The sequence below is a fragment of the Balaenoptera physalus genome (assembly GCF_965194825.1).
Source record: "Balaenoptera physalus genome assembly, chromosome: 4".
In the NCBI taxonomy this organism is placed as follows: Eukaryota; Metazoa; Chordata; class Mammalia; order Artiodactyla; family Balaenopteridae; genus Balaenoptera; species Balaenoptera physalus.
Window position 1 is genome coordinate 30,041,828 of NC_138891.1, and position 27,703 is coordinate 30,069,530.

At 35.8% G+C, this 27,703-nt stretch overlaps 1 long non-coding RNA gene across 1 annotated transcript; it reads left to right on the top strand.

Annotated features, from left to right (window-relative positions):
• Positions 1 to 1,379: 1,379 nt before the first annotated feature.
• LOC309659531 lies at positions 1,380 to 27,229 on the top strand. The gene is made up of 3 exons (XR_014262867.1): positions 1,380 to 2,800; positions 3,202 to 20,023; positions 20,381 to 27,229. It is a non-coding gene; the product is annotated as an uncharacterized lncRNA (long non-coding RNA).
• Positions 27,230 to 27,703: the final 474 nt, after the last annotated feature.

The following is a 27,703-nucleotide window of genomic DNA, read 5'->3' on the forward strand; positions in this document are numbered from 1 at the left end:
TGATAGCCCTTGGAGGTGTGGGCATTATTATGCCCATTTGACAGATAAAGAAACTGAGGTTTAGAAGAACACGGTAACTTGCCCAAGCCACAAAGGTGGCAAATGGTAGAGCTGAAGTTCAAAGTCAGATTTCCCTTACTTCCCAGTCTCTCCTCTTAATCACTGCATTACTGTTATCCTATCTTTGTGGTCAAATCCCTCTGGTTATTTCAAGTCTGCTAGTTCTAACTTTGTTCTTTCTGCAATTCCTTGGGAGACTGGTAGTTACAAACATTAATTGCAGCTTAGTACAAGAACAGCTTTCAGGACTGCAGTTCATCAAAGAGAATTCTGTTAAGCTCTTGTCCAAAGTCTAGAAATATAACTTTTTTCCATGGCAATAGCTGCAGCAGTTTTATAGCCTTCTAATGGAATATCAAATATAAGTGTCTGCTTCTTAAAAGTGTATGTATATATGTATATATATACATATTTAAAGCATCTTTGCAAGAATAAGACGAAGGAGGTAATAATGATTAAATGGTGGGTTTATGGAACTTGCAAACTGAACTGTTTTGAGAATAATAACTACATTCCATCATCATAGCAAAAAATATGAGAGTTTCTAAATCTGAATGAAGAACATAAAGGAATACATAATTCTTTTATTCTCTCAGAAAGCAAATATAATACAGGGAGGGAAGGACAGAGAAAAGCAGCTGCAAGCAGGCTAGGATTAAGTGTCTGATCCACTACTTTGACAACTGTAAAAACATATTTGATCACTGATGTCATTACTGGATGCAATGGGTTTGCAGACAACACAAATCTCTTCATGCTTCTAGAGTTGCCATTTCTTGTTTATTTTACTAATAGGAACTTGCTCTCACAGTTTGTTTACATTTACAACCATGTATTAGTAAATTGGTTTATGTACAAAGAAAACTTGGATGTAGTTTTAGTTAAAAATTTTGTTAGAGATAGTAACTTGAGTTTAGAGCTTCTTTTTCTGAAATCACAAATAAAACTACAGTTGGTAAGTGTTATCAAAAGGAAGACATACGGAGTAAATTTCTACTTAATCATTTTAGGTATAAGTGCATACAAATAATGAAGTATATATCTGTGGCCTTTATTTTCCCCTATACGTAACAGCATTTCAAAACATACTTTTGATTTTTTTTTTTGTCTCAATATGATTTAATTGAAAGAGTGGGTGATTTGGTACCTGATAGGTCTGGGAACAAATACTTGCTATCACAGTTATTGTGTGGCCCTAAGGCAGTACCTTAATCATTGGGCCTCTGTCTTTCCTTCTATCAGATGGAGATAAAAATGCCTACCTTTCAGGGTTGTAGTAAGAATTCCAGGGAATATGTATGAAGCATTGGACACAGTGAATATGTATGAAGCATTGGACACAGTGCTTATACTAAGTGTTGAATAAATGGTGGTCACATTTTAGTGAGACTAGAAGCCTGGGAAATTAAGGCATCAGGGAAAAATGAAACAAGGATATTAGTAATAGAAAAGGCAATGCAGTAGATAAAAAGATGATTAAAAATGGCCAATACTGATTGAGGGAATTAAGATATTCGAAGCCAAAATAGGAAAAGGTAAGGACACTCAATAGCAAAGTTTGTCCATATTCTGACTATTCTGACTTTTGGAATTGTTTTCATAAAAAAGCACAATGTCCAAGAAGAGAAAGAAAGGAAAAAGAACAACAATATAAAACTATGGGGAAATTAAACAAAACCAAGAAAATTAGATTAAATATGGAACTTTTGTCAAAGAGCAGTTGAACAATGCAAAGAGAACAATATGATAAAACAAAAACCCTGGGAAGTCTAGAAAAGAAAACAAAAGAAAAACAAAGAAACATGAGAAAGACAGAAAAAAAGCAAACACAGAGAAGAAAGGGTTGAAGTGTACATATGCTCAAGCCAGTAGAACACACACAACTCTGCTTTTAATTTTGACAGCAAAAAAATATCTTAATTGGGCAAATTTACTAGAAGAAAAGCACATACATGATGTTAGAAAGCAATGATTTTTTTAAAATTCTCAAGTTAAAACAGAACGCTGTTTAAGCATGATATATGTCTGTGTTTTAAAATGCATATGGAATTCTGGGTTTGGGACAGAGAGACATCACTTGATTTTATTATAAATTTACCCATCTGGATGCTAGAAGTGAGAAATTTGATTGTTTACTCATTCACCCAATCAGAGAAAATAATTTTTTTCAAATTGCAGTTATATCAACAGATACAGAAGAGATCTTATTTAGTTAAAAACCTCCATAAGTGTCATTTAGCTGAATGGATAAAACAACAAGAGAAACAAAACTATTTCCAGCCACACATCAAGCCATCTAAAAATTCTTTGGGGAATCTCTTCCTCACTTCTGCGGCAAAATAACACGTGTATCTCTACTACAAATCTAAAGGCAAATAGACTTCTTCCTGTTCACTTATCCTTGAAAGAAAGCATCTGCTCACTAGTCTTTTGCTGTTGTTATTTTTTTTTTTTGGAATGCTCCAATTCAAAAACCTCACCCTACCACATTTTTTAGTTGTTAAATCTCCCTGTCCTTGTGGCTACGTCTCTATGCACCAGAGAAACGACCTCATTAACAAAGTAGTTCTGTGCGTCCTTAACACTGAGGCCCTAGACTTCAGCTGGAGGCAGCTCTCTGCTCAGCCCGCAGTGCCGAGTGACACAGGCAGGCGACATCATCTGAGTACTAACTTCTACTACATCCAGACAGACTGCGAGAACCATTTCCGAATCGTGGCAAGACGTAAGAGCAGCAAAGGTAATCCTTCTGTTTCTATATCCAATTTTTGCAAAAATCAAATATTTCCATCTGGAAGGAACAGTTGGGGGCGGGGGCAGGCTCAGTGTCAAAACTGATAAGCCAGGAAATAAATGTATCCATCAGGTAGGAAATAAAGGGCAAACACAGAAAGAGAAGAGCTTCTGATATTTTGGAAAAAATGAAAGTCTCACACAAGATGAATGAAATGTTTTTAGGATCGATATAAAAAGGGAATGTGCTGGCGAAGGCTTTGTTACATGGGAATTAAACTGCAGGCTAGTGTCCGGTAATAAGAGGAGGAGTTTTTGTCTTACTGGAATCTCCAAGTTAGAAAAGACTTCAGAGATCATCCAAGTCTATCATGAATGATCACATCTCATACTTTTCTTTTTTTAAAGGGTTAGCTGCAAAGTTTTGGACAAGACCTCTACAGGCAACTGGAAGCACAGTGTACCCAGGTGGTGGGTCTCGTCTGTGGCAATATATTTTTCTGTCTGTCCAATTGAATATGGCTGTAAAGGGAATAAAACCCCATGTAATCTCCAGCAGTGACAATTTAATCAGTTGTGTAAAGGGAAGAAGCAGAGTCCTCTCATTTTCATATTTGCATATTTGATTTTTGCTTTGGGGAATAGAGGTTATGTGTTTCTATTACTTCCCGTTCAATTTTAATATTTAACCCATTTAGGAGCAGATTTTTTTCCCATGGTAGGAAATATTGAGTCAAACTGGTCAAAAAATAAGATTTCATTTCTGAAATAAAGCACTGGATGCAGCATGCTTTGTGTAACATTTTTTCCTACAAAGAATCTGTGTGCCAAACATGGCTTGCGTGCTCCCAGCTTCTGCACGTGATGCGTCCCCTATTAACATTCAGAGATCCACCCAGAAAATGAAGGCAACTGTTTGGAGAACAATGCAAAATGATGAGGGCTATACCATAATATGTCCCCTTTTTTGTTCACATTTTCTTAAAATGGTAAGTCTTAATAACTGCCACTATTTCTGAGAAAATAGGGTTTCTAAAATACCTTATATACACAGGAATCACTTTTTATGAGGCTATAGAGGGGCAATAAATACAGTTAAATTAGTAAAACTCCATTGTTTTTACAATTGATAGAATGATGTTATTGTCCATAATGTGGTAACAGATTAGGGAATAGATTTTAAGATAAATAAGATGCAAGTAATTGGAAGTCATCATCAATTACCCTTGTGTGACTCCCATGAGTATATTAAAAATCCACTCAGAATGGTGTTGAATTTGAATTACTGTAACATAGCTGTTTTTTGTTTGTTTTGTTTGTTTTTTCAATGCATGTAAACCTCCACTTGTGAAAGCCCCAGAAGCATGTTGGGTAATTTAAAAAAAAAGAAAAGGCTAGTATTCTACTTGCTTAACGATTTAGAATTTCTTTATAAAAAGTGAACTCTGATTTCACTGGAGAGGAAAGATATATTGATTTGAGTCTATGTAATTTTGCAAAAAGAGAAAAAGATTAAACAAAAGTTTAAAAATATTGTGTGCATTAAATTTAATCTATGTATGTATTCACACACACATGTACATGTTGGGGGGTGTGTGTGTATGTGTGTGTGTGTGTGTGTGTGTGTATAAAAAATGTGGCCTAAATATTGCTAATCAAGTTCTATAAGAAATTACTAAAATTGGAATTCTGAAAAGATGTCATTTCATTTTATTAAAAAGCAGAACAGATTGTCTTTTTAATTTATGTCCAAGAAGAGTGCACCAGTAGCGATATACAGGCATGTATAATCATTAGAAGACAGGTATAAGAAGCTTCAGGGGTTAGCAGAATTCACATTAAATTCAAGCACATAATATGTCAGGTATTGAATATATTCTTGTTTATTTAAATCTGCATTCTGATAATCAAAGAGATTATCATTCATATATTTTTATAAATTTATATATTTGTTACCCCTTCAAAGAGGTAACAAATATATGAATATGTGATCTAATGATTACATATTCAAATTAACCCAGTTTCTTTGAATTTGGTCTAATGATTGAATGATCCCCCAAACACTGTAACTCCTCAGGGAAATATGCTGATGCCTCAGCACATTTTCTCAAGGTCTGGAGAGGACTAGATCTGTCAAGGAGTGCCTTGAAGCACAGAAACTCTGCTCTACCTAAACGCAGGTCCTAGGCTTTAATCACAACGGCTAGGTTCACACTAAAGCAATTAACCATATGATTGCTTTCGCAGGAGCCCAACCTCATCAGTAGCTTTCCTTCAGGCAAACTGACAAGGCTGGATGTAGTCAATGACTCAAGTGGATTTGATTACCTAAGAGGTACAAATCTCTGAATACACAAATACAGTGTAGGAATATTCACCCTCAATCTATTTTTTAGAAGTTGATATTTCATAATCAACCCTCTAAATTTAAATGATAAAGGTAAAATAACTGCTCCATGAAACAAGAGTTGGCAAGTTTTAGAATGAAGACTGAGACCAAATAATAATGGTCTGTTGTATAGTTTGTTGGTTTTCTGTTTGTTTGTTTTATTCTTTTTGGCAGTAAGTGAGAGTGAGCCATGATAGCTCTCAAAATCTAAAATAATAAGATTTACTTTGAGATTTGAAAGAGGTAAAAATGCCTAAGGAATGTAATCTGTAATTGAGTAGCAACTTTAGATAAGGTTTGAAAGGTGTGTTTGTGCGTGTGTGTGTGTGTGTGTGTGTGTACACATAGATACATATATGTGTATATGCCTGTGTCTTTTTTTAGGCTTATTTACCCTTGTGACTTTACTTGTCATTGCTGGACTTGGTGATATATCAAGTGTGAACTTGAAGCTTTCTAGCACCCTCTTCTTGGTATCCTATTGGGAAGTTTCTGCCAGCATGATAACAGGATATTTGGTTACTATCCACTAGAATGGTTTCTTCAAAAGTGAGGCACTAAAGGATTTTAAATGTTTTCCTAGCGTAAAAGCCAAGTATGAATACAAGATCTGAGCAATGTCAGTTTTCTGACAGGTTTGTCATTTCTCAGCACTTTTTTAAGATTATCCTAAATATCCCTTAAATGCAATTAAAATACACTAGACAGCCAGTGACAAACCTCCCAAAGATGCTAAGGAATTCATGCTTCTAGTATGTATCAGTCAGAAATCTGGGAAGTTATGTGGTCTGATGAGCTTCACTGGGGCTGTATCCCATTCTGGAACGCCAGTGTACATATTGCTATGAAAAACTCGTTGAAATCATGAGATTGACCCCCAAAAAAGCTTTCCATAATTTGGAATTCAACAGTTAGTTTATTGCACCCAATAAAAAGAAAGTACACCCACGGAATTTTAGTCTTGATGATGTTGGGAGCCTCTTAAGTAAAAACACATATCAATAACATGGACATTTTTTCTTTAAGGTCTTAAGATGATTTGTCCTGAATCAAAGAAGATTTTATCAAAATTGGCCCTAATGTCTTTTCTGAATCTCAGTTTTGAGCACCACATCCAATGCTTTCTTATGTTCAAATACTTCGGTGAATGATAAAACTTCATCCAGTGACTTGGCAAATTGTATCCCAACCAAAGTCCCCGATCGTCCTGTCTTCTCACTTTCAAAGCACAATGTTCTGAGAATCTAGATGATTTGCTGAGTGTCTGGGGTCCAGGAGGTAAAGTACCTAGAGACCTGAGAGGAAAAAAGTGCTGAGGGAACCAAATTCTCTCACCATCACTGAGAGAACAAACCTGATGGAGATCAAAACATACTTGCCTTGTATTCCAGAGAACCCATCCATCTATCTCTTTTTTTTTTCCTTTTTTCGGTTCTTAAAGAAAAATAGACATATAAAAAAAATCTAAAGAAAGTAGTTATGAAAAAACTTTGGGCAATATGGAGTATAAATACAGCCTGTTTGAGGGTTGATGAAAAGATGGCTGTGCCTGTAGCCTCCTCGCATTGGCCGCTGGTTGCAGTAAAAGAGGCTGTGTCTCCCCAGAGCCCAGTGCTTGCAGCTCCTGCTCCTCCTTCAGCCTGTTCTTGGCTGTGGATTCCCCTGTGCTCTTTGTGCACTTTAAGTTTAATTTTGCATTTAAAAACTCAATTGGCTCATCCGTTAAGCATTAAGCAGCTCCCTTTTGAACCACAGAGGGAGCCCTGGGAAAACCCGCAGCTGCTGGAACATGGAAAATGGGTTTAAAAAAACAAAACCATTCTGAAACTTTAAAGCATTTTAGCAGCCGTGGATTTCCCAATCCTTACCCTCCAAATGGTTCATCTGTTTAACTTTTATCTGGTATTGGAACACACAAACCAGAGCATTAAATAGCCCTCAAATGACTTTTTGCTTAACACAAAATGAAAGTAAGAGCTAAGCAAGTCATGTGGGAGGAACGTTCAGCTATGGCCTGGAATACCTGCAAGTATATTCTCCCTGCAGTTATAGAAACAATTCTGAATGCAGTCATGCCTCCTGGAACCACAACCTTTCCTCCACTCACTTAGATGTGAGTCTAAGACATAACCCCCACCACCAAAAAAAAGAAAAAGGGGGAGAAAACAAGTCCCAAACAAGTCCAAATCCCAGCTTATAAAACGACAATAAAATTGATGGAAAAGTTAATAGGCTGGGGATATGAATGAAATGCTCAATCAAGATTTTAAGTTTCATAATGATTTGTCATTAACTAAAAATTCATGTTTAATTACAGTTGGATAGGCTGTAGATAAACATAAATTATCATCATTGTTCCAGGTTCCCCAAATATTCCCCTAGCTAAACTTGGGACCCTGTGGTAGATACCCAATAGACATATAAAAAAAAATCTAGAGAAAGTAGTTATGAAAATACTTTGGGCAATATGGAGTATAATTTCACATATAAGTGAAATCATACGATGTTTGTCTTTCTCTGTCTGACTTATTTCACTTAGCATAATATCCTCTAGGTCCATTGAAGTTTTGCAAATGGCCAGGTTCGTCCTTTTTTATAGCTGAGTAGTACTTCATTGTATATGTATGTGTATATATATATATATATATATACCATATCTTCTGTATCCATTCATCTGTTGATGGACACTTAGGTTGCTTCCATATCTTGGCAATTGTAAATAATGCTGCTGTGAACATTGGGGTGCATGTATCTTTTCAAATTATTGTTTTTGTTTTTGGATGTATACCCAAGAGTGAAATAGCTGGGTCATATGGGAGTTCTATTTTTAGTTTTTTGAGAAACTTCCATACTGTTTTCCACAGTGGCTGTACCAATTTACATTCCCATCAACAGAGTACCAGGGTTCCCTTTTCTCCACATCCTCACCAACACTTGTTATTTGTGTTCTTTTTCATGATAGCCTTTCTGACCAGTGTGAGGTGATATCTCATTGTGGTTTTGATTTGCATTTCCCTGATGATTAGTGATGCTGAGCTTCTTTTCATATGTCTGTTGACTACTTCTATGTCATCTTTGGAGAGATGTCTGCTCAGGTCCTCTGCCCATTTTTTAGTCAGTTTGCTTGTTTTTTTGGCATTAGTTGAATTAGTTTGGAAGTGTTCCTTCCTATTCAAGTTTTTGGGAATATTTTGGCAAGGTTAGGTATTAACTCTTATTTTGTTAGCATTCACCTGTGAAGCCATCCGGTCCTGCACTTTTGTTTATTGGGAGGTTTTGATTATCAATTACTAGTATTCTGTCTGTTCTGATTTCCTATTTCTTCCTGATTCAGTCTTTGTAGAGTATATGTTTCTAGGAATTTATACTCTTCTTCTAGTTGTCCAATTTGTTGGCCTATAATTATTTGTTGTAATCTCTTATGATCTTTGTAGTTCTGTGGTATCAATTATAATTTCTCTTTCACTTCTGATTTTATTTATTTGGATCCTCTTTTTTTTTTTTTCTTAATGAGTCTGGCTAAAGGTTTATCAATTTTGTTTATCTTTTCAAAGAACTAGCTCTTAGTTTCGTTGATCTTTTTTATTTGTTTAGTATCTATTTTATTTATTTCTACTCCGATCTTTTTTGTATCCTTCCTTCTATTATCTTTGGGTTTTGTTTTTTTTTTTTTTTATAGTACCATCAAGGGTAAGGTTCAAATGTTTATTTGAGATTTTAATTTGTTTCCTGAGGTAGGCCTGTATCAATATAAACTTCCCTATTAGAAATTCCTTTGCTACATGCCACAGATTTTGAAATATTGTGTCCATTTCTATTTGTCTCCAGGTATTTTTTATTTCCTCTTTGATTTCTTCAGCGACCCATTGGTTGTTTAGACTCCCATCTGTTTTTGCAGTTTTTTTTTCTTACAGTAAATCTCTAGTCTAATACTATTGTGGTCAAAAAAGATGATTGATATGATTTCAATCTTACATGTGGTCTGTCCTGGAGAATGTTTTATGTGCACTTGGAAAGAACATTTACTCTCCTGCTTTTGCATGGAATGTCCTTTATATATCCATTAAGTTCTAGTGGTCTAATGTGTCATTTAAGGCCAATATTTTCTTATAGATTTTCTGTCTGGTTAATCTGCCCATCAATGTTGTTAAAGACCCCTACCATTATTGTATTACTGTTAATTTCTTCTTTTATGCTAGTTAATATTTACTTATTTATTTAGTTGTTCCTATGTTGGGTGCATATATATTTACAAGTGTTATATCTTCTTCTTGTATTGATCCTTTTATTATTATGTAATGTGCATGTTTGTCTCTTGTTAGAGTCTTTGTTTTAAAGTCTACTTTGTTTGATGTAAGTATTGCTACCCCAGCTATATTTTGTTTCCATTTGCATGGAATATCTTTTCCCATTCCTTCACTTTCAGTCTGTGAAAGTCTTTAAGTCTGAATTGAGTCTTGTAGACAGCATATATGTGGGTTTTGTTTTTTTTTACCCATTCAGCCACCTCATGTCTTTTGATTGGAGCATTTCATCCATTTACTTCTAAAGTTATTATTGATAGGTATGTACTTAATGGCATTTTGTTGTTTCCTAGTTATTTTTTTTTTTGTTCCTTTCTTATTCTCTTGCTCTCTTACCTTGTGATTTGATGACTTTCTTTAGTGTTATGCTTGCATTCCTTTCTCTTTATTTTTTATGTATCTATTGTCAGTTTTTAGCTCATGGATACCATGAGGCTCTTATGTAATAACCTATGTATATAGCAGTCTATTTTAAGTTGAAGGTCACTTAAGTTTGAGCACATTCTAAAAGCACTACATTTGTACACCCCCCGCCCTCCTGCTATGTTTTTTGTTTTTGACGTCATATTTTATATCTTATTTTGTGTATCCCTTGACTAATTATTGTAGATATATATGATTTTACTAATTTTGTTTTTAACTTTCATACTAGCTACACAGGTGGTTGATCCACTACTTTTACCATATGTTTGCCTTTATTGGTGTGATTATTTTCTTTCGTAATTTTCATATTTCTAGTTATGATTTTTTTCTTTTCTGTTTAAAGAAGTCCCTTTAACATGTCTTGTAAGGTCTGTTTAGTGGTGGTGAACACCTTTAGTTTTTGCTTGTCTAGGAAACTCTTTAGTTCTCCTTAATTCTGAGTGATAAACTTGCTGGATAGAGTATTCTTGGTTGTAAGTTTTTTTTCCTTTTACTACTTTGAATATGTCGTGCCACTCCCTTCTGAACTATAAAGTTTCTGCTCAGAAGTCAGCTGATAGTCTTATGAGGGCTCCCCTATTTGTAACTATGTTTTTTCTTTCTCTACTTTTAAAGTTCTCTCTTTATATTTAACTTTTGACCTTGTAATTATAATGTGTCTTGGTGTGGGTCCCTTCGGGTTCATCTTGTTTGGGACTTTCTGTGCTTCCTGGACTTGAATGTCTATTTCTTTCATCAGGCTGAGGAAGTATTCAGCCATAATCTCTTCAAATAGGTTTTCTGTCTCTTTCTCTCTTCTCCTTCTTGGACCTCTATAACGAGAATGTTAGCGTGCTTGATGTTGTCCCAGAGGTTCCTTAAACTATTCTCATTGTTTTTTTTCTACTTTTTTTTTTGCTGTTCCAGTTTGGTGATTTTTACTAGCCTTTCTTCCACGTTACTGGTCTGTTCTTCTGTATCATTTAATCTGCTGGTGGTTCCCTCTAGTATATTTTTCATTTCCGTTATTGTATTCCTTAGCTCTGATTGGTTCTTTTTTATATTTTCTGTCTCTTTGTTGAAGTTCTCATTGTGTTCCTCCTTTCCTCTCCTGAGTTCAGGGAGTTTTTTTAATGACTAATATTTTGAACTGTTTATCTGGAAGACTGCTTGTCTCCATTTCATTTAGTTATTTTACTAAGGTTATGTCTTACTCTTTCACTTGGAACATATTCCTTTGTGTCTTCATTTTGCCTAACTCTATGAGTTTGTTTCAGGTATTAGTTATATCAGCTACATTTCCTGGATTTAAAAGTGTGTCTTTGTGTAGGTGTCCTGGGGTGGCACAGTAGTGCCATGCCCCCAGCTGCTAGATTCACTCCAGGAGTGTCCTTTGTATGAGCTGTGTGTCTGGGCTGCAAATGATGTGGACACACTAATGTGTGGGGTTGAGCCCTGTTATAACTGGCTATATGGCCTAGTCACAACTGCTTGTAGCTACTCTGATATGTGGGCTCAGACCCTGGGAAGGAACCACTTTGGGGGGATGCCAGTACCAGACAAGTGCCTCACCAAGACTGGTGGGGAGGGGGTTGTTTTGTAGGGGGCTACAGTGTTGGGTGAGAGCACCTGCCAGAACTGGCAGGATTGGGGGCTACTTTGGAGGGACTCCAGTCCCAGCTGAGAGTACCCACAGGGTCTGGCTGGGGGTGGAGTTGTTTTGGAGAAGCTCCAGTGCTGGCCAAGGGCACCCACCAGGACTGGTGAGGCAGAGGGGACACTTTGGAGGAGTGTCACTGGGTTGGGCCCACAGGTGACCCTAGGGGGAGCAAGCAGTGCTAGTCAGTTAGATGGGGAGAGTCAGAAATGGTACCTGCTAGCACCAGGTCAGCCAGGTAGAAGGTGAGCCCTCCCCACCAAAAAAAAAAAAAAAAAAAATGCCTGCCAGCTCCTCTGTAGCCAGAGAAAGTTCCAACAGATCCCTTCCCCTTAGCATCTGCCCTAAAATTAGTCAATGAATCTCCTTCAGGTGCTTTTCAGACTGCTGCCTCTGTGCTGGGACTCAGGGTGAGTTTTTGCATGAGACTTTGAAAAGCAGAGTCTCGTTTTCCTATAGACATCTGGCTCTCCTAGACATAAGCCTCCTTAGTTTTCAAAGTCAAATGTTATAGGGGCTCATCTTCCCAGTGCAAGCTCCCCAGGCTGGGGAGCCTGATATAGAGTTTGGAATAGGAGAGTCTAGGATTTCTCAGATTGGGGAGAGGACCATAAGAAAGGAGAGGAAGGACATGGTCGGGGGAGATCTGCAGGGAATGTATGAAATTAATAATTTTTTGTCCCCTCATGTAGGATTTTGATGCCCAGGTGAGAGTATTTCAGGAAGGAAGGTGGATCCTTTTCCGTTGACTGCTGCTGAGAGGAGCATTGAAAAATGGCTTTTGGATTTGGTGAAAGCTTTAGTAAGGGTTACTGGGGTAGCGTGATGCTGATAGAAACAGACTGGAGTGGGTTAAGGAGGGAGAGGAAGGTGAGAATGAAGCGATGAGAATGGCCACCCACTATAGAATTCTGGCTGTGTAGAAGACAAGAGAGTTAAGCAGAAGCCATGGGTACTGTGGAGATGGGACAAGGCTGGTTGTTGTTTTGAAATGGAAAAAAGAAAAAGAAAATGCTTAGTGTAGGTTCCCAGATGAAGCAGCAGGGAATAGAATCCAAAGCACAGGCAGAGGCACTGGCCTTAGACTGTTTGATGACACATTCTGGATCAAGCCAGGAGAGAAGGAGAAAAGCTTAGACTTTGATGGTATGCTTGCTGTTTATTTAGAAACTTAAGAATCAGTTCATTTGGATTATTTTGTGTTACTGTTATATTTTTCTCTTATATCTCTTCTTATGTATTTGAAAATCTTGATCTATGATTAAAAAGAAAGGGCTGTCATTCTAATATTTTTACATGGCATGGAAAGTAATAGTTCAACTAACTGTTTGTTATAATAATAAAGACCAGAAGCAAAAACCAAAGGCCAGGATCCTAGAGTCTTTCATGTTGACCTCTGTTCTATTATGAACTTTAAAATCTGTTTTACATCAGACACTGCAGGAAATAGCATAGGAGAACATGGGAAAGGAATATATCCTGCTAAGATTGCCTAGATCCAGGGGGATTGGTGATGTTACCAAAGAGAAACAAACAGCAGTTGATGAGGGTTTTCAATATGAGTAAAAATGCTTTGATGTCAGATGATTTTCAAAAAGAGGAAGAAAGATGCAGACTTTAGCAAGAAAATATCGAAACAAAACTCAGATTGACTGAAGTTTTGTCCAAGAAGGAAAGATGCAAGGAAATGAGTAGGGGTAAATCCACAGAGCATAAAAAGTACTCATAAGTCGTTTGTTAGAATTCATGGTGATCATTTCAATCTATGGTAAAATTTTCTTAGTCATATGAAAATTTTAACTAAACATTCTTTTCAAAAAAGAAAGTGTGCTAAATTTAGAGGAATATGCTCGAAATATGATAAATTGTTCAGAGCCCACTTTGGGGTGGATATTCTGTATTTCATTAAATTTTCAGATAAATATTCTTCTTTTGCTTTGTGAAACATCCTTGTATGTTATTACGGCTTTTCTAGTTTCTATCCCCTCTTACACTCCTGTCATTGCTTTCAAACCTGTTATTAAGGTGATGTTATTTACCCTTTCCTGACAAGGTTAAAAGCACTGAGTTAATTGACCACTAGTTTCAATGGATGTGGTATGGTAATAATTGCTGTAATGAGTAAACAACTGTACAACTACAAATACAATGCCAGCAGAACCTATTTACATGAACCAACATTTAACACACACTAGTGAAAATGATTCCCTCTTGTGATGCTACATTCAACAGAAGGGTTATATCTGGGAGGTCGAAAGACATGCCCAGAGTAATTTACTCCACATAATACATAGTTGTTGTTTCCATAACCCTAATCTTTCTTCTTTAGCTGGAAAGGATGGAGCCAGTGAAAAGGGGCACACATGCACATACTCTTGTTGCCCATCTGGCAAACACCACCAAGCCGTTCAAGATTTATTTCAAGCCTTACACATTCTATGGGGTCTTTCTGAACTTCGTTCCCCTTGGTAGAACTTATTTCTCCCTTCCTTGCATTTCCAATCTGAGGACAGGAAAAAGAGAATAAATCCAAACCTCTCCTTTTATTATTAATTAATTAAGTTATTTATTACATTTATCTATAATTCTTAAATATATTTATCCTTTGATTCTTTGGCAGGGTAAGACTCATTTTTCTGCTTTGCATTGTCATAACAATCAATGTTGTATTTGGAGGGAATTCATAACAGTAGTCATCAAAAACTGAACAGAGTGTGACTGCATATTTAAACTGGTGAATAAGACAGAACAAACTGACATAAAATAAACCTAACCCTAAAATTTACCTTAACCTCAACTTTACCTTAACCTCAAAAGGGTATACATTTTGTTTTGTTTTGTTTGTTTGTTTTCTTGAAATCATTCAAAATTTTCTACTAAGAGTAAAAAAGGGAGAAGAAAAGCAACAATATCTTGAGAAATTATTAAATTATCTTATTATTTATTGAATGGATTCAAATCTTAAAAAAATTCTGATGCTGAGCTGATTTTGAAAAATAATCATCTTTCACATTAGAAAAGTTTAAATTGCCAGTTTAAGCCTGTTCAAATATTTTTATTGCATTCTTAGTAATTTCCCATGGAAGCATTTCTAAAGGCTCAGCAAAACATTTACAATTTTATAAAATCTTTTAAATTAATTTATAACTTAGCTATGAGCTTCTTTTTGGGAGACTCAAAACAGTGGGTGACCTTATATCCATAATGTGTGTGCTTAAATGTTTTATTACAGCAGAGTGAATTAGGATGGAATTACTTAACTTTCGATACCAGCATTTCATTTAACTGCAGTCTGCTTGGTGCTTTACTTAAACCAATTTAATTCCTTTTCATACAATTGCAAGGTCACTTTGGTATGTTCTAACTGTTTTGTTTTATTTTCAACTGTAGAATGGCTTCAGGTAGATAATATGAGAAAATACTGACCAAATTGAATAATTCTCTTGGCATTGTATCTCATTTGATGTTTAAGAAGATCGATGTTTTCTCCTAATCTTGATTAGTGAGATATAATGTGTACCCAATCTCACCCCGTCTTAGTCCACCTTTTTTATCTCAGCTGTTACTATGACAACCAACTGTGTGCAGATATAACCTGACAGCATAGTGCTACAGCCCAGCCATACCTGTCTTTTACTGTCTTTATTTACACTTACTTTCAGTTCTATTTGTTTTCTAATAAACATTTTAAGGGCTATATATTTTCTTCTGTGTAGCATTTCAATCACATTCACATGATAAACTGGGTAGTGTTCTCATTGTTCATTTCTAATTGGAATTTAATTTTAGCTTTGATCTCCCAAAGTTAACCCAAGGGTTATGTAGAGAAGGCTTCTTAATATCTAAATAAATATTTGCCTTTATTTTTACACTTTACTGCCTGAAAGGTACCCTGAGTGATTTCTGATTTGGGATCCTCACTAGATTTTTCTTTGCGTAAAATATTACGTGTTTTTTTTAAAATGAAATTTCCATGGATACCAAAAATTTTCATGTAACAAAATGTTGTATTGGAACTCTATCTACCTCAGGTTTGGCTGAGGTCACACACACACACACACACACGAAATCAGTGGCAAATACTCTCACATTCTACTGTGAGGGACTGTTCCAAGTTATGTAAGTCCTGCAAAGAAGGTCCTGAAAGTCAACTTTGCAATCCTTGCCCATCAACCACCTCCACCCCATGTAAACTGCAGACTCAGACTTCATCCAGAAGTAGGTTAATAGAGAGAGAGGGGCTTTTTCTGGAGAGACTTGTTGTTGGATGCTGAGGGCCACCCACCCCTTCACTTTAAGTCTCCTGTGAAAAAAATTTTACTGATACTACTCAGACAGCTTGATATGTGTCCCTGAGAATATCAGACACACTTCTGAGATATTTGAAGTAAGCAAATTGTATGAAGCTCCTTGTGTCTTCAGAGCAGAGAGCTCTGGTGGATGGTAAGAGCATGTCCACTGACAAAGGGCCAAAGATATGCCCGTCTCATTGTCAAAGCTACTTTGGTGGAAAGTGGTCTAAGACTGATATTGAGCCCGTGGCATTCACTCCACTGACTGTCCTAACACGTGAGAACCGATCAAAGTAACCTTTCCAAACTACATTTCCAGGATTATAAACCTAAAAAGAGATTATATGCAATCTAAATAGATTAAATATTCCTATTAATATTTAATAGGACTAAATATTCCTATTAATGCACGTGGTGCACACATACTGCTTTGGGATGGTGGTAGGAGTTCCTCTAATCTCTAGGGCAGTGTCTTCTCTCCCCTGAGTCAGCCTAGGCCTTCACTGTGGTTGAATCCAGCATGATGACTCTTGTTAGAATGAGATTTGGGTGTCTGGACAGAGTCTTCAAGTGAAGGGAGTACAGAGGAGCAATCAAGAGGAGCAAGCAAGAATTCAAAGGGTAGAGGGAATGTTATTTTTCCTCCCCTACTGTTGTAAATAAAGTTTTATTGGAACACAGCCACACCCATTCATTTTTGTATTATTTTTGGCTGCTTTCACATTACAACAGCAGAGTTGAGTGGTGTGACAGAGACTGCATGGTCCTCCAGTCTAAAATGTTTCCTATCTAGCCCTTTGCAGAAAATGTTTGCTACCCTTGATTTTTATCTTTCTCTGCTTTTAGTCACCTAATCACTTGGTTTCTCCCACTATGACTGTGAAATTGTCAGTTTCCCCTGATGTCTGAATCCGTTTTTACACTGAAAATTTCCAAAGCTATATAGCAAAATTTCATGACTTTTGTAACTTTTATTGTCTCATAACTTTATCAGTATCCAATATACCTCTTTTTCCCTTTTAATGAACTTCACCTTAAATTCTCTTTGGTCTAATCTCAATATTAGTATAGCTGCTTTCTTGGAGTTAGCATTTGCCTAGTACTTAACTTCCATCAATTAATTTTCAGTCTTTCTACAACATTACTTTTTAGATACTTATCTTTCTAAAAAGCTTATAACTACATTTTTAAACCTTTGTTGTAGAGCATTTAATCTATTTTTTTGTGAATTGTAATGCTAAATTTTTCCTTGCCATATCATTTTTTTTATATCACTTATTATACTTATACTCCTCTGCTTTGTTGCTGGGTTTTCCTCAACTCCTTTTGATTTGATCCATCAAGATCACTTGTTGGTTGTTTTTCCCATCTGTGTGTTGAAATCGTAAATCCTCTCTCTCTCCGCCTAGTGTATATCCTTAAAATCTTAATATACATATTTCAACTCATTTTGCTACTGTTATTTGGATGTAGCTGTATCAATCTATTCCTTAACATAAGATGAGAACCTTGTCTATGTCTCTTCATCCTTCACACCTGTCACCACTGAAATGTAATCATTTGGACTACTATGAGTAATATTATGAGAATATTCTTTGAAAGGGTATCATCAATTATTTTTACTCAATTATTCATTTTATGAAGTTATTTTTCTCTGTTCTGTCTTTTTCCAACATTTTCTTTTTTTCAGGTCATTATTTGATTTGCTAATGTACATTCTCAATTTTTGTCAGTGTTCAGTGTGATAAACCTTATGAATCTCTGCATGTATGAAAAATATTTATTTTGATCTTTCACTTAAATGCCTCCCTATCTCAACCATGTTCCTTTAACCCTGTTAACGCCTCTGTAAATTGCCTGTAAATTGTAAACTTTCATCAATGAAAACTTTAGTGTGCTGTTTTCTGCCAGAATCCTGAATGTGACAAATTTTATATCTTGAAAACCAAAGCGATTATAATGCAAATCATCTTTCAGTATCATTTTAGTAAATTGTCTGAACACCAATAAATGTCCAAAAATTATAGATATATAGTACACACACGTGCACATGTGCACACTCACACACATACGTGTTACACAGAGGCAAAAAAATAAACGCTTGTAGTACTTATATTGGTTGACAAAACTTCTAACTAATGTAAGGAATAAATTAACTGTAAAGGAAAGGGATATAAATGAAGAAAAGTATAAAATTAAGTAAATAAACAAAGAAACAAATACATTTTATTGATGGACAAGGAGCCTGAGTGAAAAAAAAAAAAAAAAAAACAGAAGACACTCCTGGATGGTGTATCACTTAGGATGCATTTGGTTGCGAATAAGAGAAAATGAATCTCAAACTGGCTGCAACAGTGCAGGACGCTGCTTCTAAGAATGTGGTCAGTGAACGTGCTGCATTAGTGTCACCTGGGATCTTGTTGGAAATGCAAATTCTCCGGACTTATCCCAGAACTACTGAATCAGAATCTTGGGAGGTGGGTCCAGGAACCCATGAGTTTAACAAGCCTTCATGTCACTCTTACTCACGCTAAAGTTCAAGAAGCATAAGTAAAGGAGATTTATTGGCTTATAAACTGGAAGTTTAGAGTTGGATTCTGTGGCTCAATTGCTTTTCTGTTCGGCCTTCAACTTGGCAGTTTCATCCCATTCTGCTTCCTCTGGGGATCTCTAGACACTGCCAACAATGTTGGGGCTATTGACTTTCTAACTGACTTGAGGAAGAAAGAGCAGTTTACACATGGGAGCTCCATTATAGAAATAAGAAAAGTTCTTTCTCAAAAGCCCACAATTACTTTCTCCTTGTGCCTCATTGCCCAGTTTGGGTCACAGGACCGTCCATAAACATGGGCCACGAGATGGGATAATGCTGATTACTGTGTGTCACATGCCCTACCCTAGAGACACAGAGAGATTCAGCATTTTTCCAAGCTGATGGGATGCATGGTGAACAAACGAATAATTGAATTCAGAGTTCAAAACATGAGAAGCAATAAAAAATGATGGGAAACCAATCACAGTGTCAACTCAATTCATTAAAACGTCAATCTTCCAAGTGATTATAAAAATTAACTTTAAAAGTCTTTCAGAATCCCTACTAAAATAGGTTAAATCTATATTAAAATTTTAATAGAAAATTGCCCAACATTCTTTAAAATAGATAACTAATGAAGAAGAACCCACCCAACAAGATTTAAAATATACTGCAAAGCTTTAATAATCAATATTATATACCTAGGAAACTTACTAAAACAGGAATAGACAAATAGATTAATGGAACTGAATGAATTCCAAAATGTACAAATGGGAACTTAACATTTAATAAAGATGGCATTTCAGTCCATTGTTTACTTGATAAATATACTTGGTATAATTAGCTACCCATCTGTATAAAAGCAGTTAGATCATTTTGTTATATACCATTTACAAAAATAAATTCTGGGTAGATTAAAAATATAAATGTAAAAGACACATAATATTTGCAAAACAATTAGAAGAATATTTGTATAACCATGTTGAGGAGGAGGGGGAGAGAACTTCAGAAGCAATAAAGGAAACATCCTGGAAAAGATTAAGAGATTTGATTACAAAGAAATTTAAACTCCCTATGTGGAAAAATGTACCATAAACAAAGTCTAAGAACAGATAAGACTGAGAGAAAATATTTGTAATATATATGGCAACAACAAATAAGTTGATAAGAAAGACATAAAAAAATTTGGCAGTGATATAAACAAGCAAGTCACACAGGAGATGCCAGTGAAAAATGGGTATTAATATATGAAAAGGTGTTCAACTTCACTAATAATCAGGAAAATGAAAATGGAAATACTAGTAACATATTAGTTTTTCTTAACCCATGAGGTTGGCAAAAATGTGTATATGTGTATATGTGTTTAATATATAATGCCCAGTGCTGATGAGAAGGTGGGGAAATGGGAATTCTTATACATGCTGACTGAAGTATGAAATTCTATGACTCCTTTGGAACAGACTTGGTAGTATCTATTAAAATTGAAAAAAATATATATACACACACATATGTCCTTTCACCAAATAATCTCAGTTTGGAGAATCTATCAAACAGAAATAAAACTACAGATACATACAGGAAAATGTTTATTGTAGCATTATATGAGTGGCAAAAATAAATCAGCAAACTATATTGTCAGTTAAGAGGAGAAAGGTTGGGGCTTCCCTGGTGGCGCAGTGGTTGAGAATATGCCTGCCAATGCAGGGGACACGAGTTCGCGCCCTGGTCTGGGAAGATCCCACATGCCGCGGAGCGGCTAGGCCCGTGAGCCACAACTACTGAGCCTGCACGTCTGGAGCCTGTGCTCCACAACAAGAGAGGCCGCAATAGTGAGAGGCCCGTGCACCGCGATGAAGAGTGGCCCCCACTTGCCACAACTAGAGAAAGCCCTTACACAGAAACGAAGACCCAACACAGCCATAAGTAAATAAATAAATAAAATAAATTAAAAAAATAAAAAATAAAAAATAAATGTTTAAAAAAAAAAAAAAAAAAAAAAAGAGGAGAAAGGTTGAATAAGTTAAGATACATTCATGCTGTGAAATGCTAGGCAACCATAAAAAAGAATGAGCTTATTCATTATTCATTCAACAGACATTTAACATATACGTACAGTGTCCACGTCCTGTTTTAAATGTTGGCATTAAAGCAAGTTCTAAGGGAAAGTGTGTCTTTGGTGACTCATATACTAGTGAGGATGAGAAATATATAAAAATAAATAAGATAATTTCAGAGAGCAATTAGATATTAAGAATAAAATAAAACAAGGTGATATGATATAAAATGATAGATAAGGAGGTAAACTGAGAGCTGAAGAAACTGAAAGCCTCATGAAAATAATATTAAAAAATTTTTTAATTAAAAATTAAAAAAAAAATTTTAAGCCAAATGAACATTTTCCTTATAGCCTTATCAGTGGATCCATTTATATTATACTAAAAAAGAAAAAGTACAGAAAAATATGGCATAATGTGATCTCATTTTTGTTTTAAAAAAATTAGGAAAATCACTCTCCTGGCAGGTACGTATATATTTTTATTTAAGTGAACGTATAGAAAACAGAAGACTATATCATGTTAACACTAGTTAGCATAGGTGATAGTATTCAGATGATGAGGTATAAAAATAGTTGATTTTTCTTTGTAGATGTTTGGTTTCGGCTCATAACATCAAGCAGATTTTGATATTATAGCTTGGAGTAAAAACTATAATCAAGATTTTCAAATTACTTAAAAATTTTTCAGTATGTGGATCATTTCAATTTTGAGATTCATTTTTTTGACAATGAAAAATATCCTTATTTCTTTGATTATTTCCTCCCTCCCCACTGCTCTCTCTACCAGTTCTTTATGGAACACATGGCTACTCTGAATTCCAATTAATTCTTTCCAATTAATTATCTGAGACTCCACTAGGGCCGGTTCCTGCTCACTGCTGTGTGGAATATTGGTTGAGTTTTTAAGACCTGAGCCACCTCCACCTCCAAAGCTGTCTTGTGTAGATATTTTTTGTCTATTTTTTCTTTTTGGCTTTCTATCTTTCAGAATTTTTTCTCAAAGTTTCTTCTAATCACATGTTTTTCCCCCTCAGTATCTTGTATCTATTTTTAAAGAACCTAAACGTCTTGGTCATTTCAGGCTGCTATGACAGGATACCATAGACTGGTATAAACAACAAACATTTATTTCTCACAGTTCTAGAGGCTGGGAAGTCCAAGATCCAGGTGCCAGCAGACTTGGTATCTGGTGAGAGCCCACTTTCTGGCTCGTAGATGGCTGTCTTCTTGATTCACCCTCACATGACAGACGGTACAAGGGAGATCTCTGGGGTCTCTTTTTTCAGGACATGAATCCCTTTCATGAGGGCTGTACCCCCATGACCTAATTACATCCCAAAAGCCCTATCTCTACTACCAACATGTTGGGAATTAGGATTTCAACATATGGATTTGGGGGAGGACAAAAACATTCAATCCATTACACTAAATAAATTTTGTTCTGGGGAAAGGTGCACGTTCAATTTATCATCTTATTCAATCTCCTCTGCTATTCTTTCTGTCACCTTAGAATTTACATGTCAGCTTTGCAGGATAATTTAGGCTAAATGTAAGCACTAGCAAAACTACATGTTTTTAGGACACAAATCACTCCTTACATTTCATGAGTTCAGAATATTTATATCAGTTCCCTGAGTTTCGTCCTATTGCAGTCTTTATCTTTCTCCGAAAACCATTGGTTTTGAATGTAGGCAGCTATGATTGCTGAGGGCACAGCTCCTACAGCTAGATCGTTGGATCTTTCTTCCCCATTTCAACCAGAGCCACTTAGTTTTTTCCATGTTATATTATATGCATCTGTTTAAGTTCCTGTCAAAAAAGGGGGGGGTGATTATTTTTAAAAGAGTTGGAACAGCATCTTAAGAAGAAAACCAAAAACAAACCAAAAGCAGTAGGAATTCATGAGTTTATCTTTGGCTCTCTCCCAATATTTTTCTTGATCTTTTCTCATTTCCAATTCTCCTTATGACCTGCCTTCCAGCTGCCTAAAACCACATGTGATCCTCAGATCCTCAAACCCATTCAGACTCAACCTTCCAATAGTTCTGTCCCTAGCAATTCAAAATTTCCTTTCCCTGTCCCCCTAATAAAAATGCAAATTCTACTAGTGCACCAGATCTTATCAAGAGGTTATGAAATGATCTGATTAAAAATTCACATGTACATATCAAAAGTGGATAGGAAGCCCTCAAGAAGTGTGTTACATTTTAAAATTGGATATTGTCTTAACTTATCTCTTGTTGGTAGATGATATGCAGGCTGTCTGTGACTATATGATCTGTTCCCCTCTCGCCCCTTGTCTGCCCAGTGCTGTGACATATTCTTCCAGTTGAAAGAATAGGACACGTAACACTGCAAACCCTTTTTATGTGTCAAACTTAGCGATTCTCAAAGTGAAGTTCATGATGAATTTTCCATTGGTCTGTAACAAAATGAGGAAAATAAGGTCACTATAAGAGCATTTTCACAAAGCCAAATTGACTTAGTATGCAGATCAATAATTTGTTCTGTGCATTTTGTCCTGTTTTAATGAAATAATTACTGTAGCAAAAAGTAGTCTTATTTCGAATGTCCTGACCTTAACAAAGCAGGACTTCCTGTTGTAAAATTCCCAATTAAAAAAAAAAATCCATAAAATGCCAAAGCCTTGCAATACAATATATTCTGAGCTCTTTGGGGGAAAGGACTTTGTCTTACCTGCTCTATATCCCCTGCACAGCAAAGTGTCTATCATATTACAGTGCCCACTGTATGGAAAATTGAATTATGAGATATATAGAGCAAGCCAAACCCTTTAATGTTGTCTTTAGAGTTTATGCTGTAATCGATCCGTATTAGCAGAAATCCTATCAAAATTCTACTTTATGTAAATACTACTTCATATAACCCCCACACTGGGGTATAGGGCTGTCAGTACTCTCTATTTTTTTCCAGGTGGAATTTCAAATGGAGTTTAGTCACTCAGTCCCAGAGAATCGGCAAGATAGTCAAAGGTTTCTGTCTTCCCACTTCTCCATGTCTTTGTTTCTAGAAAACAATCCCTTAAGACCTGTTGAAAACTTTCTACCATTTTTCTAAAACAGGTTCCCAGCCATCAAAATTGTGTCCTCTTACTCTAGCTGATTAGTGTCTTATCTATCTTTAACTGTAAATTGTGCTAAATGTAACTAAGACAAGGGGGTCTAATTTAACATTCCTATGGCCCATTAGTCGCATCCCATAGTGTTAGAAATACTTTTAGGCAATGTTTTCCAGTCCAGGAAAAATTGAAAATGTGCATCGTGTCTTGTTAGCAGTGATTCTTCTCCCCCTGAGAAATGTAGCAAAAGACCTAAAGAAATATCTGTAATACATAGCTTACTCTGTACTTTCTCAGACTTTTGTGTTTTCTTAAATTTAATAATAATATAATTTAACTTTTGCCAATTGAGATTTCTTGACTATCCCCTCTAAAAGAAAATTTTATTCTTTCAAAGAGAACCCTGACACCATAACATACACACTTTCCCCCTTTGAGATCATTTAAGTACTTGTCTTTTCTCCATTTCAGCTAGTTTTATCCAGCAACAGTGAAACAAAAAATTCTCAATTATGGATCCCTTTTAATCTTGTTCTCTCTCTTCACCCTCTGCTCAGTCTGTTTGTAACCTCCTCCTGGTGAAAACAAGACTTTCCTCCTCCCAGGTCCCCAAATTCCACCCCATGGAAGTGTATGGCAATGATTTTGCTTAATGTAGACTCTCATTTTCAAGGAAGTGGACAGAATAAGACTGTGGATATTAAAATAGTGGCACATGTATCTCCTTTCTTTATACTAATGCACTAATGAATGGCAAAGATATTAGCATAGGTCAATATCAGCAAGGAAAATGTTGGAAGTTCAAACATGTCTTTTTTGTCAGTTAAATAAAAATGCATATATGCAAATTTCTATTAGTATAGTTGGCCTTTGATCATTAATGACAAAAAAGGGCAAGACTAGAGCATGGATGGCTATGGGAAAGCATGGTGCAGTGCCCTTAAAATACAGGTAAAGGACCTTGAGAGTTGAGACCTTGAGTTCATTTGTCCTTCAGTCTAAAAGCACCTTCCTCTGTATGGACCCAAGCTCCATATCAGGCTCTATATTGCTCCCATGCCACTGCACATGTTGGCCTTGAAATTACTGATAAGCTCTTAGATCCTATTATACTTTGTCTTTTGTTGTCCTAGATCAGGAAGATATAGTTCAGATTTATGCCCAAATAGAAATGTCTGTGCTATCATAAACATTTGTAGCTGGCAGTGTACCTTCCTGAACTCATTTTAAACATGTGTCTTTCATTCTGTCTAGTATACATTCTCTGTCCATTAAGTATGTTTACCACTATTTTTTTCATGAACCGCTTGATAAATATTTTCTATCTTCAACTTCTGAAGTCTTACTGATGGCTTTTTAAGAATACCTGTGCTCATACCATCAAAAAAGATTTAAGTGGTGGCGCAGTGGTTAAGAATCCACCTGCCAATTCAGGGACACGGGTTTGATCCCTGGTCTGGGAAGATCCCACATGCCGCGGAGCAACTAAGCCTGTGTGCCACAACTACTGAGCCTGCGCTCTAGAGCCCACAAGCCACAACTACTGAGTCCATGTGCCACAGCTACTGAATACCGCATGCCTAGAGCCTGTGCTCCTCAACGAGAAGCCACCGCAATGAGAAAACTGCGCACCGCAATGAAGAGTAGCCGCTGCTCGCCGCAACTAGAGAAAGTCTGCATGCAGCAACAAAGACCCAATGCAACCAAATATAAAAATAATTTAAAAAAAAAAAGATTTAATAAGGCTCCTCTGTACATATTGTGATGATAACTGAAAGTTATGAAAACTGGCACATTGATATAAATAGCGAATATAGTAAGTAATTTCACACTCATGAGAATATCATACTTTCCAGTTATGTTGATTTAGCAATAGATTGTTTGTTGTTTCCAATTTCCAAAACCTGAACTTCTTTCTTGAATAAAAAATGTTTTCTTGAATAAAAAATGTTAGAAGATAATTTTCTAACAAAATGTTGAAATCATGATTCTCATATGATATAAAATGAACATGTGTCAAAGATTTTAACTCATTAATTAAAGAGAGAACAAAACTGATCCAAAGAAAAGTCAAAGTGCCACAGGTTTATAGTGAGATAAGAAATATTAAAATGAATTTACAAATGAATGTCAAACTGGAAAAATTAATCAATATGCCCAGGTCAATGTGCATTGATCAAATGCGTTCCATCAGACACAGGTTATATTTTTATAGGAAGAAATTACTTGCGATACTATTTATTACTTTTTTAGAAGTTAGCATCTCTATAGCGCTGTAAAATACCCTAGTCAAAGACAAAATAAGGATCAGTTAATCTCCAGAAGTCATGGTGTTCCACTGAAAAGATATCCAGTGGTCTCTTTTATCCATAATTTTCCCATTTTTGTGATCTTAATAAACTCAAAGAAAGATTATTTTTGATCACAAAATAAGGATGGTTCATTAGATTTGGACTGATTATTCGCATATAGACAGCAAAGGTCTTAATTTACTACATATTCCTTCTCAAGATCATTTTGAATAATCTAGAGCCATACTATATTGAATAATCAAAAAATGAACTTCTTTCTGGAAATTGTCATGAGAAATCTCAGATTGGATTTTAATTTTAAAGCCTTCTATAATTTTTTTATCCTGAGGATAGGAAATCAAGCCCCAAAAAAATCCTTTACACCAGATTTCACCTGCAGTATCTATACATTTGGATGAATTTTCCTTCTCTGTAAATCCCCCAAATATCCTTAGGTTTCTTGGCATGCCAAGAAGTGAACTTTCTTACCACCTGTAAGGCTGAGACTCTAAAGCCAGGTGCCAGGGCAGTTTCTCTGAGAGGATTTTGCAGGCATCAGCTTTATAGGTAAAGTCAATCATAGTTCCTTAAACGTGGCTTGTCATACCTGATTAAATGAGCATTATTCTCTACTATAACACTCTGTGAGGACATGTTTGTATAATCAGTTTTTCTAACTGTATCTTGATAGAAATGAGGACAGATTCTTACTGAGTCTATGTAAATAACCGAATTAACATGAAAAGTTTTCTGGAGGGGTCAGTGGAAAGCGGATAGTATTTTTAAGTTTCATTTCTGTTTACAGAAGCAGAGTCTATCAAACTGTCATTTTTCACTAGATTTGGGGTTAAAAGTCTCATGAAGCTGGTTTTTTCTTGACTCAGCCCAGTCTGAAAGTTGCTGAAGTGATGTCATCAGAAGCCTTTACCCAAGAGTTTCTTCTTTGAATGGTCAATAGTGTGAAGTGCCTGGTTTAGTCCTTTTCTATGGTGTTCTGACACACTCTGGTGAAAACAAAACCTCTGGTAGCTTATAGAAGAGTTGTCACACAGCATCAGAGTAAAACAAAGACTGTAGATGACAGAGACTTAAAGGCTATTGTTAATTTCTTATTGAATTTTTTTAAGTGTGAAAGGATTAATGAGAGTTCATAATGAGAATCTGTAAGTGACACAAAATGTTAGTTGTTTCTGTGACATGCGAAACATGATAATAAAGTCATTCCACATATCAGTATAATTTTAGCCAAATTATCTCTAGGGATAACTGATTAAGCCCATTTTCAAAAAGTCAGTAAATGTTATACCTGATTTATAAAAAAAAGATAAGCATAATTTTTATAGAGAATAACCCTGAGACATTATATTTACGTATAATATACAAATAATATACCAAGAATATGACATAAAGATATTCAGTAAGTAAAGAATAAGGCCTAGACATCTGTATTTTTATAAAACTCTATGAGTAAGTCTGACATACATATATCCTCAGTTGAGAACTATTGGCCTTGAAGATACCAGTTTCAAATTAAAGAAGTAAGATTACAGTCAAGCAAACAATTTAAATAATTACAAAATTATGACCCGTAACATTATACTGTTGTCTAATATCTTCAGGCAAATCACCAGGACTATGACAAATAAAGGAAAAATTAACTAAAATATTTCCTAAGAACTTTGATGAATGTTTCTCTGAGCATAAACATTTATCAGGGACAGTGAGTATTCTGGCACAGTTGATCCTCATTTTTCACGGATTCTGTGTTTGCGAATTTGTCTACTTGCTAAAATACATTTGTAACCCCAACATTCACCCACGTGGATGCATGAGTCCCAACACAGGAATCCTCCAGAGACCAGTTTTCCTGAAAGTTTTCTTTAACATACAATGACAATTCTGTAAGC